At 49.3% G+C, this 11,650-nt stretch overlaps 2 pseudogenes; both read left to right on the plus strand.

Annotated features, from left to right (window-relative positions):
* The first annotated feature begins 1,240 nt into the window (after positions 1-1,240).
* On the plus strand, positions 1,241-6,249 carry LOC117068602 (annotated as a pseudogene).
* Positions 6,250-6,251: 2 nt separating this feature from the next.
* LOC117068661 lies at positions 6,252-10,648 on the plus strand (annotated as a pseudogene).
* The last annotated feature ends 1,002 nt before the right edge of the window (positions 10,649-11,650 follow it).

The following is an 11,650-nucleotide window of genomic DNA, read 5'->3' on the forward strand; positions in this document are numbered from 1 at the left end:
CTTGGTGGCTCTGGCCTGTAACCCCAGCACTTTGGGAGGCTGAGGTGGGTGGATTGCTTGAGCCCAGGAGTTTGAGACCAGTCTGGGAAACATGGTGAAACCCTGTTCTACAAAAAAATACAAAAGTTAGCTGGGCATGGTGGCACCACTGTGCCGTGACACCCTCAGGGGGTCTACATGGGCAGCAGCAACTCCATATCCTTTGGTGTGTTTTTCCTCCTGCACCTGGCAGATGGCACCCTTCATGCCTGAAAACTTAATCAACTAATTCATTAATCCATGACAGACCTGTCAACAATTACAAAAATAGCTCTAGAGAAATATGCAAAAATGCAGCGAGGACCCAGGAACAGGAGCATCTAAGCCTCACTGGCTTGGAGCTGGACTTTGAGTGAGTAGGAAAATGACTTGGGGCTGAAGAAAGAAAAAGGAGTTATAGAGTAGAGCTTGAGGCCCCTGCAGCTTCTTGTAAGGCTGAACCACTGTTTCCCCCAAGGCCATGCCCAATGGCTGGAACACAGCAACTATGAACCTCCTCTAGAGGGTTCTCTGCAAATCCTCCTCTCTGCCTCAGCCTTCCCAGCCTTAAATCATTAGAGCTTTTTCCCTAAGGAGCACTGAGATTTGCCAGAGTCCTAGAGTGAGCAGAAATTAGGAGCCAAATGAGTTATAGTCTTAGCTTTTCTATTCTTAACTCCTGGGCTTTTATGGAGCTCTTAGGGTTGAGCTGCATTTTAAAAGCCCACACATGGAACATATGGTGGGTTTAAGTGACTCACCATTAGAAAAAATTAAGTTAGGGCCCCAAGTCATGGCTGACACTAGAATAAATTCCAGATGGCTTAAAGATTTGAATGTAAAACATGAAATCGTAAAAATAGTAAAATAAGAAAATAGGTGAATATTTATAATTTTGGAAGGGAGGGAGAGTACAGAAGATCATTTTAAGTTTAACACCAAAGGCAGATAAGAAAGAAAAGATTGACAGCAGTGCAAAAAATGTCCTGCACCAGAAGGCTATTTCAAAAGTGCAAAAATAAAAATAGAAATAGAGTTAAGAAAGAACTCTACCCTAATGTTAGAGTTATTGGATACAAAGAAAACAGGGATTTGGGCTACTCATTGGGGTGGTTAATTGAGCAACTGTATCCAGAGTATTTGTGTCAACTATCCCCTTATTTCTGACACTTGTACTAATCAGCCAGCTGCAGTGGAGATTTTCTCCACACCAAACCAGTGAATGCCCCAGGTAGCAACTATCCTCACTGGAGTAAGAAACTGGATATGCTCAAAGATACAACGGGTTCTCTTCTTCCCGACATACATCCCCACGTATTTGTCCAATCAACACATTCTTCTTCCCACAAAGTTACTTTCTTTCTTTTTTTCCTTTTCCTTTTTCTAGTTAGAGACAGTATCTCACTATGTTGTCCAGGTTGGTCTCAAACTCCTCAGCTCAAGTGATCCTCCTGTCTCAGCTTCCTTAGTGGCTGAGATTATGAGCACGCTACTGGCCCAACACCTCCCACAAAATTATGACATTCAGGCTCAGGAAACAGAACAGACGAGAACAGGAATGCACTAGATTCATACAGTGACTCAAACCTGTAATCCCAGCGTTATTGTAATCCCTCATAGCTGTAATTCCAGCACTCTGGGAGGCTAAGATGGGAGGGCCACTTAAGCCTGGGATGTCGAGGCTGCAGTGAGCCATGATTATGTCACTGCACTCCAGCCTGGGTAACAGAGTAAGACCCTGTCTCAAAATAATAATAATAATAATAATGATGATGCACAATTTAAAAATGAACAAACAGATTGGGCACGGTGGCTACCACTTGTAATTCCAGTACTTTAGGAGGCCGAGGTGGGCGGACCACGAGGTCAGGAGATCGAGACCATCCTGGCTAGCACAGTGAAACCCTGTCTCTACTAAAAAAAAAAAAAAATACAAAAAATTAGCTGGGATTGGTGGCATGCACCTGTAGTCCCAGCTACTCAGGAGGCTGAGGCAGCAGAAGCGCTTGAACTCGGGAGGCAGAGGTTGCAGTGAGCCAAGATCGCACCACTACACTCCAGCCTAGCAACGAAGCGTTACTGCATCTCAAAAACAAAAACAAAAGCAAAAAACACAAATATCTAGAGTTACTAAGCGGTTGGGTAAAATTAACACTGTGAAACAGAGCCATCAAAATCCATCTGTAGGCCGGGCGCAGTGGCTCACACTTATAATCCCAGCACTTTGGGAAGCCAAGAGGGGAGGATCGCTTCAGCCCAGGAGTTTGCAACAGCCTGGGCAACATAGGGAGACCCCATTTTTACAATTTTTTTTTTTTTTTTTTTTTTTTATTAGTCAGGTGTGGTGGCACACACCTCTAGTCTCAGCTATTCAGGAGGCTGAAATAGAAGGGTCACTTGATCTCAGGAGTTTGAAACTGCAGTGAGCCACAGTCTCACCACTGCACTTTAGTCTGGGCGACAGAGTGAGACCCTGTCTCAAAAATGAAAAATTAAAAATCCACTGTGGGAAACCAGAATATGCCATCCCAAAACATGCCACTTTGATGTAAGGATTATTTTGAGTTGAAGGCACTTGAGAAGATTTACAAAGATAAAGACCCGCTATATCAGGAAAGACAAAAGTTAACCACCAGAGACAACTTTAGAGCTTAACAACCTGGAGATGGCACCAAAGGAATCTACATAGGAAGCTATACTAAATAGCCTGTAACTGCCATTTATTTGCTGTTCCACAATTTGCTGCCCTTCGAAATTCAATGTCCTTGTCCCTTGTCTTGTCACTTCTCTAAAAATTTACTGTTCTTTGTTGAAGATGCTATATGAGCTGGAATTCCAAGCCACCTCTTTGAGGCCTATTCATTCCCTTGGTATTTCCCATGTATATGTGAAGTATACATGCTAATACACTTGTTCGTTTTTCTCTTGTTAATCTGTCTTTTGTTATAGGGGTTCATTCCAACTAAGAATTTATGAGAGTTGCTGAAAAAATTAATTTTAGTTCCCTACACTGCCATCTGAAAAACAAACACCTAAGAATAAGAATTAATGAGTACTTACAGAGCAAGGCTTTAGATTAAGCATAATTAATATCTCGACAAGATATGTGAAAAGATATTTCATTTACTAAAAGGAATTAAGCCAGGCATGGTAGCTCACGCCTATCATCCTAGCACTTTGGGAGGCCAAGGTAGGAGGATTGCTTGAGTCTGGGAGTTTGAGACCAGCCTGGGTTACATAGCAAGACTCTATCTCTACAAAAAATTTAAAAATTATCTGGGTGTGGTGGTGTGTGCCTGCAGTTCCAGCTAGTCAGGAGGCTGAGGTAGAAGGATCACTGGAGCCCAGGAGTTTGAGGTTGCAGTGAGCTCTGATCTTGCCACTGCACTTCAGCCTAGGTCACAGAGCAAGATCCTGTCTCAGAATAAATTTAAAAATAGAATGAACTAAATATTGATTTAGAATTCAGTTTCCCAAATAAAAATACAAAGGGCTTAATAACAAAATAGATACAGCTAAAGAGTGAAAAATAGAGTTGAAAGATCAAGCAGCTAGGAAATTCAGGAGACTAAAAAAGAGCAAGGTGTGGTGGCTCACGCCTGTAGTCCCAACACTTTGGGAGTCTAAGGCGGGTGGATCACCTGAGGCCGGAAGTTCAAGACCAGCCTGGCCAACATGGCAAAACTGTCTCACTAAAAATTAAAATTAGCTAGGCATGATGGTGCACTCCTGTAACCCCAGCTACTTGGGAGGCTGAGGCATGAGAATTGCTTGAACCTGGGAGGTGGAGGTTGCAGTGAGCCAAGATTGCACCACTACACTCCAGCCGATCTCAAAAAAAAAAAAAAAGAAATTCTCCTAAAATGCACTTCGAAAGAACAGAGGTGAGAAGTATAAAAGAAAAATTAGGAAGTATGGAGCATAAATCCAGAAGTTCTATCATACTATTTAACAGGAATTCCAGTATAAGAAAACAGAGGAAATGGAGGGGAAAAAATAAAGAAATAAATAATGAAATATTTTCTGGAGGTGAAAACACACAAAAGCTTTCACATTGAAAGGACCCCCTGAAGACCAAGAAGAATAAACAAAACAAAACAAAAAAGACCTACACCTGAAGGGGTGGCCTGCCCCTCCACACGTCTGGGTGTTTCTCATTAGGTGGAACGAGAGACTTGAGAAAAGAAATAAGACACAGAGACAAAGTATAGGGAAAGAAAAGCGGGGCCCAGGTGACCGGTGCGCAGCTTACAGAGGACCCACGCCGGCCCCGGTCTCTGAGTTCCCTTAGTATTTATTGATAATTATCTTTACCATTTCAAAGAAAAGGTCTTTGTTGAGGAAACAACTAGAAGGTGGGTTGGCTTTACCCTCTAGGGTCCAAAAATCTCCGGATGTGTTTAGTGTCTCCACTCCTAACCTTTCCCAGGAAAGCTTGCCATCCATTCTGCCTGAGAACTTTCCAATCAGTCCTGAAGTCCGGAGACAACTGGAGCAACACATTCAAAAGTGGTTCATTCAACACCAGGGCAACCTGGGAAGGATCCAAGAGTCTCTGGAGCTGATGCAGCTTCGGGACGAATCGTCAGGGACAAGTCAGGCCAAGGGCAAACCCAGGCCCTGGCAGTCCTCCACGTCCACAGGCGAGAGCAGGAAGGAGTTATAGAAGGTGAAGTTCCAGCTGGAGAGGGACCTGTGCCCACATATGGGGAAAATTCTGGGGCAGACCCCGCAAAATCTATCCAGGGGCATGGAAAGCTTCCCAGGGAAGGTTCTGGGGGCGACCTCGGAGGAGTCGGAAGGGACTTGAGGAAGCCCTTGAGGAGTGACTGTGACTCGGGAAGTGATTTGTTAAGACGCACAAAGAGGAATCATATAGAAAACGTCCTGAAAGCCCACGTGGGCAGGAAGTTGGGCCAGATGAATGAGGGCTTAATCCTGTGAGTGTGTGTCGATCCTGGCTTGCTGTCAACCTGGCTTTTCCCGTGTCCAACACCCACGTGAAAACCAGCAATCTAGCACCCTTGAAAAGTGGGAAAGCCTATGTGAACATAGCCCAGGTGCTTCCCTTCCTCCAGCCGTGTACTCAGCAGGTGCTGGGAGCCCATATTGGGAGGTTATGGGCCAAACACAGGTGGGGTCTACCCCTCAGGGTCCTAAAACCTATTCAGTGCTTTAAAACAGAAAAGGTTTCGTCCTTGTCCCTTACACAGCTTGCCGGTCCCTCCTCAGCCACCTGTGAATCTGGAGCTGGCTCAAAAGTTGAGGTGGCCACGTTCCATAGAGAGTTACCAATGGGAAGTCTGAGAAAGCAGGTGCTGACCAAAGCATCTGATGTGCCAGAGAGTCTTCTGGCCTCGTCCCCTGCATGTAAGCAGTTCCAGAGGGCCCCGCCAGGGATCCCATCTTGGAATGATCATGGGCCCCTGAAGCCTCCTCCAGCTCCACAGGCGGGCAGGTGGCCACCTAAGCCCCTCACATACAGCCTCACAGGCAGCACCCAGCAGAGCAGGAGCTTAGGAACCCAGTCTTCAAGGGCTGTAGAGACCAGGGAGGCAGTGCCACAACCCAGAGTCCCCTCAGGAACCCGTATGCTGGAAACCTCCAAGCCACAGGGAGAATGTGTGTGGTTTCGAGGCTCCAGGTACCAGCAAAAGTTCTCTACTCCCTACAATGTCTGTCTCCCAAGATCCAAGACAGCTGTGTCTTATGGAGGAGGTTATTAGTGAATGTGAGCTGGAATGGCCATGAAGTCAGAGACCCAGCCTCAAGTTTGCGCCCATGTTGTGCTACTTCCAGATGGCAAGCATCCTGTTCTGCCCCTTGCTGCAGAGAATTTGGCTCCTCAAATGCCCCAGGGCCATCTCCAGAGCACGCCTGCTGGGAACATGCAGGCTTCCCAGGAGCTACGTGACCTCACGGCAGCCAGAAGGTGCAACCTGGGGCACAGGGAGCCCAAGAACCCAAACTGTCAAGTCTCATGCAAGAGACAAAGCCCGATATTTCCCCCTACTCACAGGAGTGAGAGAACTCTAGGAAGCCCAACTTAGAAAGAAAGACATGAAGAAAGGCTTGAAGAATTGAAGACTCCTCAACTTGCCCAGGTCAGAAAAACAGAAGACACTCATCAGGATTGTCCAGCCATTGCCAACAAAGAAATAGACTCCTTCAATAAAACATCAAGTAGTTTTCTCAAAGAGAGAAAGGAAGCCAGCACCACTCACAGCTGAGTCCAAGAGTCTCTGGATCTGATGCAGCTTCGGGACGAATCGTCAGGGACAAGTCAGGCCAAGGGCAAACCCAGGCCCTGGCAGTCCTCCACGTCCACAGGCGAGAGCAGGAAGGAGTTATAGAAGGTGAAGTTCCAGCTGGAGAGGGCCCTGTGACCACATATGGGGAAAATTCTGGGGCAGACCCCGCAAAATCTATCCAGGGGCATGGAAAGCTTCCCAGGGAAGGTTCTGGGGGCGACCTCGGAGGAGTCCGGAAAGGGACTTGAGGAAGCCCTTGAGGAGTGACTGTGACTCGCGAAGTGATTTTACTAAGATGCACAAAGAGGAATCATATAGAAAACGTCCCTAAAGCCCACGTGGGCAGGAAGTTGGGCCAGATGAATGAGGGCTTGGTCCCTGTGAGTGTGTGTCGATCCTGGCTTGCTGTCAACCTGGCTTTTCCCGTGTCCAACACCCACGTGAAAACCAGCAATCTAGCACCCTTGAAAAGTGGGAAAGCCTATGTGAACATAGCCCAGGTGCTTCCCTTCCTCGAGCCGTATACTCAGCAGGTGCTGGGAGCCCATATTGGGAGGTTATGGGCCAAACACAGGTGGGGTCTACCCCTCAGGGTCCTAAAACCTATTCAGTGCTTTAAAACAGAAAAGGTTTCGTGTTTGTCCCTTACACAGCTTGCCGGTCCCTCCTCAGCCACCTGTGAATCTGGGGCTGGCTCAAAAGTTGAGGTGGCCACGTTCCATAGAGAGTTACCAATGGGAAGTCTGAGAAAGCAGGTGCTGACCAAAGCATCTGATGTGCCAGAGAGTCTTCTGGCCTCTTCCCCTGCATGTAAGCAGTTCCAGAGGGCCCCGCCAGGGATCCCATCTTGGAATGATCATGAGGAGGTTATTAGTGAATGTGAGCCCGGAATGGCCATGAAGTCAGAGACCCAGCCTCAAGTTTGCACCCATATTGTGCTCCTTCCAGATGCGCAAGCATCTGTTCTGCCCCTTGCTGCAGAGAATTTGGCTCCTCAAGTGCCCCAGGGCCATCTCCAGAGCACGCCTGCTGGGAACATGCAGGCTTCCCAGGAGCTACGTGACCTCACGGCAGCCAGAAGGTGCAACCTGGGGCACAGGGAGCCCAAGAACCCAAACTGTCAAGTCTCATGCAAGAGACAAAGCCCGATATTTCCCCCTACTCACAGGAGTGAGAGAACTCTATCTAGGAAGCCCAACTTAGAAAGACATGAAGAAAGAAAGGCTTGAAGAACTGAAGACTCCTCAACTTGCCCAGGTCAGAAAAATAGAAGACACTCATCAGGATTGATCCCATCTTGGAATGATCATGGGCCCCTGAAGCCTCCTCCAGCTCCACAGGCGGGCAGGTGGCCACCTAAGCCCCTCACATACAGCCTCACAGGCAGCACCCAGCAGAGCAGGAGCTTAGGAACCCAGTCTTCAAGGGCTGTAGAGACCAGGGAGGCAGTGCCACAACCCAGAGTCCCCTCAGGAACCCGTATGCTGGAAACCTCCAAGCCACAGGGAGAATGTGTGTGGTTTCGAGGCTCCAGGTACCAGCAAAATTTCTCTACTCCCTACAATGTCTGTCTCCCAAGATCCAAGACAGCTGTGTCTTATGGAGGAGGTTATTAGTGAATGTGAGCCTGGAATGGCCATGAAGTCAGAGACCCAGCCTCAAGTTTGCGCCCATGTTGTGCTACTTCCAGATGGGCAAGCATCCTGTTCTGCCCCTTGCTGCAGAGAATTTGGCTCCTCAAATGCCCCAGGGCCATCTCCAGAGCACGCCTGCTGGGAACATGCAGGCTTCCCAGGAGCTACGTGACCTCACGGCAGCCAGAAGGTGCAACCTGGGGCACAGGGAGCCCAAGAACCCAAACTGTCAAGTCTCATGCAAGAGACAAAGCCGATATTTCCCCCTACTCACAGGAGTGAGAGAACTCTATCTAGGAAGCCCACTTAGACATGAAGAAGAAAGGCTTGAAGAATGAAGACTCCTCAACTTGCCCAGGTCAGAAAAATAGAAGACACTCATCAGGATTGTCCAGCCATTGCCAACAAAGAAATAGACTCCTTCAATAAACCATCAAGCAATTGTTTTCTCAAAGAGAGAAAGGAAGACAGCACCACCACTCACAGCTGAGTCCAAGAGTCTCTGGATCTGATGCAGCTTCGGGACGAATCGTCAGGGACAAGTCAGGCCAAGGGCAGACCCAGGCCCTGGCAGTCCTCCACGTCCACAGGCGAAAGCAGCAAGGAGTTACAGAAGGTGAAGTTCCAGCTGGAGAGGGCCCTGTGACCACATCTGGGGCAAATTCTGGGGCAGACCCCGCAAAATCTATCCAGGGGCATGGAAAGCTTCCCAGGGAAGGTTCTGGGGGCGACCTCGGAGGAGTCGGAAAGGGACTTGAGGAAGCCCTTGAGGAGTGACTGTGACTCGGGAAGTGATTTACTAAGACGCACAAAGAGGAATCATATAGAAAACGTCCCTAAAGCCCACGTGGGCAGGAAGTTGGGCCAGATGAATGAGGGCTTGATCCCTGTGAGTGTGTGTCGATCCTGGCTTGCTGTCAACCTGGCTTTTCCCGTGTCCAACACCCACGTGAAAACCAGCAATCTAGCACCCTTGAAAAGTGGGAAAGCCTATGTGAACATAGCCCAGGTGCTTCCCTTCCTCGAGCCGTGTACTCAGCAGGTGCTGGGAGCCCATATTGGGAGGTTATGGGCCAAACACAGGTGGGGTCTACCCCTCAGGGTCCTAAAACCTATTCAGTGCTTTAAAACAGAAAAGGTTTCGTGTTTGTCCCTTACACAGCTTGCCGGTCCCTCCTCAGCCACCTGTGAATCTGGGGCTGGCTCAAAAGTTGAGGTGGCCACGTTCCATAGAGAGTTACCAATGGGAAGTCTGAGAAAGCAGGTGCTGACCAAAGCATCTGATGTGCCAGAGAGTCTTCTGGCCTCTTCCCCTGCATGTAAGCAGTTCCAGAGGGCCCCGCCAGGGATCCCATCTTGGAATGATCATGAGGAGGTTATTAGTGAATGTGAGCCCGGAATGGCCATGAAGTCAGAGACCCAGCCTCAAGTTTGCACCCATATTGTGCTCCTTCCAGATGGGCAAGCATCTGTTCTGCCCCTTGCTGCAGAGAATTTGGCTCCTCAAATGCCCCAGGGCCATCTCCAGAGCACGCCTGCTGGGAACATGCAGGCTTCCCAGGAGCTACGTGACCTCACGGCAGCCAGAAGGTGCAACCTGGGGCACAGGGAGCCCAAGAACCCAAACTGTCAAGTCTCATGCAAGAGACAAAGCCCGATATTTCCCCCTACTCACAGGAGTGAGAGAACTCTATCTAGGAAGCCCAACTTAGAAAGACATGAAGAAAGAAAGGCTTGAAGAACTGAAGACTCCTCAACTTGCCCAGGTCAGAAAAATAGAAGACACTCATCAGGATTGATCCCATCTTGGAATGATCATGGGCCCCTGAAGCCTCCTCCAGCTCCACAGGCGGGCAGGTGGCCACCTAAGCCCCTCACATACAGCCTCACAGGCAGCACCCAGCAGAGCAGGAGCTTAGGAACCCAGTCTTCAAGGGCTGTAGAGACCAGGGAGGCAGTGCCACAACCCAGAGTCCCCTCAGGAACCCGTATGCTGGAAACCTCCAAGCCACAGGGAGAATGTGTGTGGTTTCGAGGCTCCAGGTACCAGCAAAATTTCTCTACTCCCTACAATGTCTGTCTCCCAAGATCCAAGACAGCTGTGTCTTATGGAGGAGGTTATTAGTGAATGTGAGCCTGGAATGGCCATGAAGTCAGAGACCCAGCCTCAAGTTTGCGCCCATGTTGTGCTACTTCCAGATGGGCAAGCATCCTGTTCTGCCCCTTGCTGCAGAGAATTTGGCTCCTCAAATGCCCCAGGGCCATCTCCAGAGCACGCCTGCTGGGAACATGCAGGCTTCCCAGGAGCTACGTGACCTCACGGCAGCCAGAAGGTGCAACCTGGGGCACAGGGAGCCCAAGAACCCAAACTGTCAAGTCTCATGCAAGAGACAAAGCCCGATATTTCCCCCTACTCACAGGAGTGAGAGAACTCTATCTAGGAAGCCCAACTTAGACATGAAGAAAGAAAGGCTTGAAGAATTGAAGACTCCTCAACTTGCCCAGGTCAGAAAAACAGAAGACACTCATCAGGATTGTCCAGCCATTGCCAACAAAGAAATAGACTCCTTCAATAAACCATCAAGCAATTGTTTTCTCAAAGAGAGAAAGGAAGACAGCACCACTCACAGCTGAGTCCAAGAGTCTCTGGATCTGATGCAGCTTCGGGACGAATCGTCAGGGACAAGTCAGGCCAAGGGCAAACCCAGGCCCTGGCAGTCCTCCACGTCCACAGGCGAAAGCAGGAAGGAGTTATAGAAGGTGAAGTTCCAGCTGGAGAGGGCCCTGTGACCACATATGGGGAAAATTCTGGGGCAGACCCCGCAAAATCTATCCAGGGGCATGGAAAGCTTCCCAGGGAAGGTTCTGGGGGCGACCTCGGAGGAGTCCGGAAAGGGACTTGAGGAAGCCCTTGAGGAGTGACTGTGACTCGGGAAGTGATTTCACGTGAAAACCAGCAATCTAGCACCCTTGAAAAGTGGGAAAGCCTATGTGAACATAGCCCAGGTGCTTCCCTTCCTCCAGCCGTGTACTCAGCAGGTGCTGGGAGCCCATATTGGGAGGTTATGGGCCAAACACAGGTGGGGTCTACCCCTCAGGGTCCTAAAACCTATTCAGTGCTTTAAAACAGAAAAGGTTTCGTCCTTGTCCCTTACACAGCTTGCCGGTCCCTCCTCAGCCACCTGTGAATCTGGAGCTGGCTCAAAAGTTGAGGTGGCCACGTTCCATAGAGAGTTACCAATGGGAAGTCTGAGAAAGCAGGTGCTGACCAAAGCATCTGATGTGCCAGAGAGTCTTCTGGCCTCATCCCCTGCATGTAAGCAGTTCCAGAGGGCCCCGCCAGGGATCCCATCTTGGAATGATCATGGGCCCCTGAAGCCTCCTCCAGCTCCACAGGCGGGCAGGTGGCCACCTAAGCCCCTCACATACAGCCTCACAGGCAGCACCCAGCAGAGCAGGAGCTTAGGAACCCAGTCTTCAAGGGCTGTAGAGACCAGGGAGGCAGTGCCACAACCCAGAGTCCCCTCAGGAACCCGTATGCTGGAAACCTCCAAGCCACAGGGAGAATGTGTGTGGTTTCGAGGCTCCAGGTACCAGCAAAATTTCTCTACTCCCTACAATGTCTGTCTCCCAAGATCCAAGACAGCTGTGTCTTATGGAGGAGGTTATTAGTGAATGTGAGCCTGGAATGGCCATGAAGTCAGAGACCCAGCCTCAAGTTTGCGCCCATGTTGTGCTCCTTCCAGA

The sequence above is a fragment of the Trachypithecus francoisi genome, unplaced genomic scaffold, assembly GCF_009764315.1.
Source record: "Trachypithecus francoisi isolate TF-2019V2 unplaced genomic scaffold, Tfra_2.0 Contig00156, whole genome shotgun sequence".
NCBI lineage: Eukaryota > Metazoa > Chordata > Mammalia > Primates > Cercopithecidae > Trachypithecus > Trachypithecus francoisi.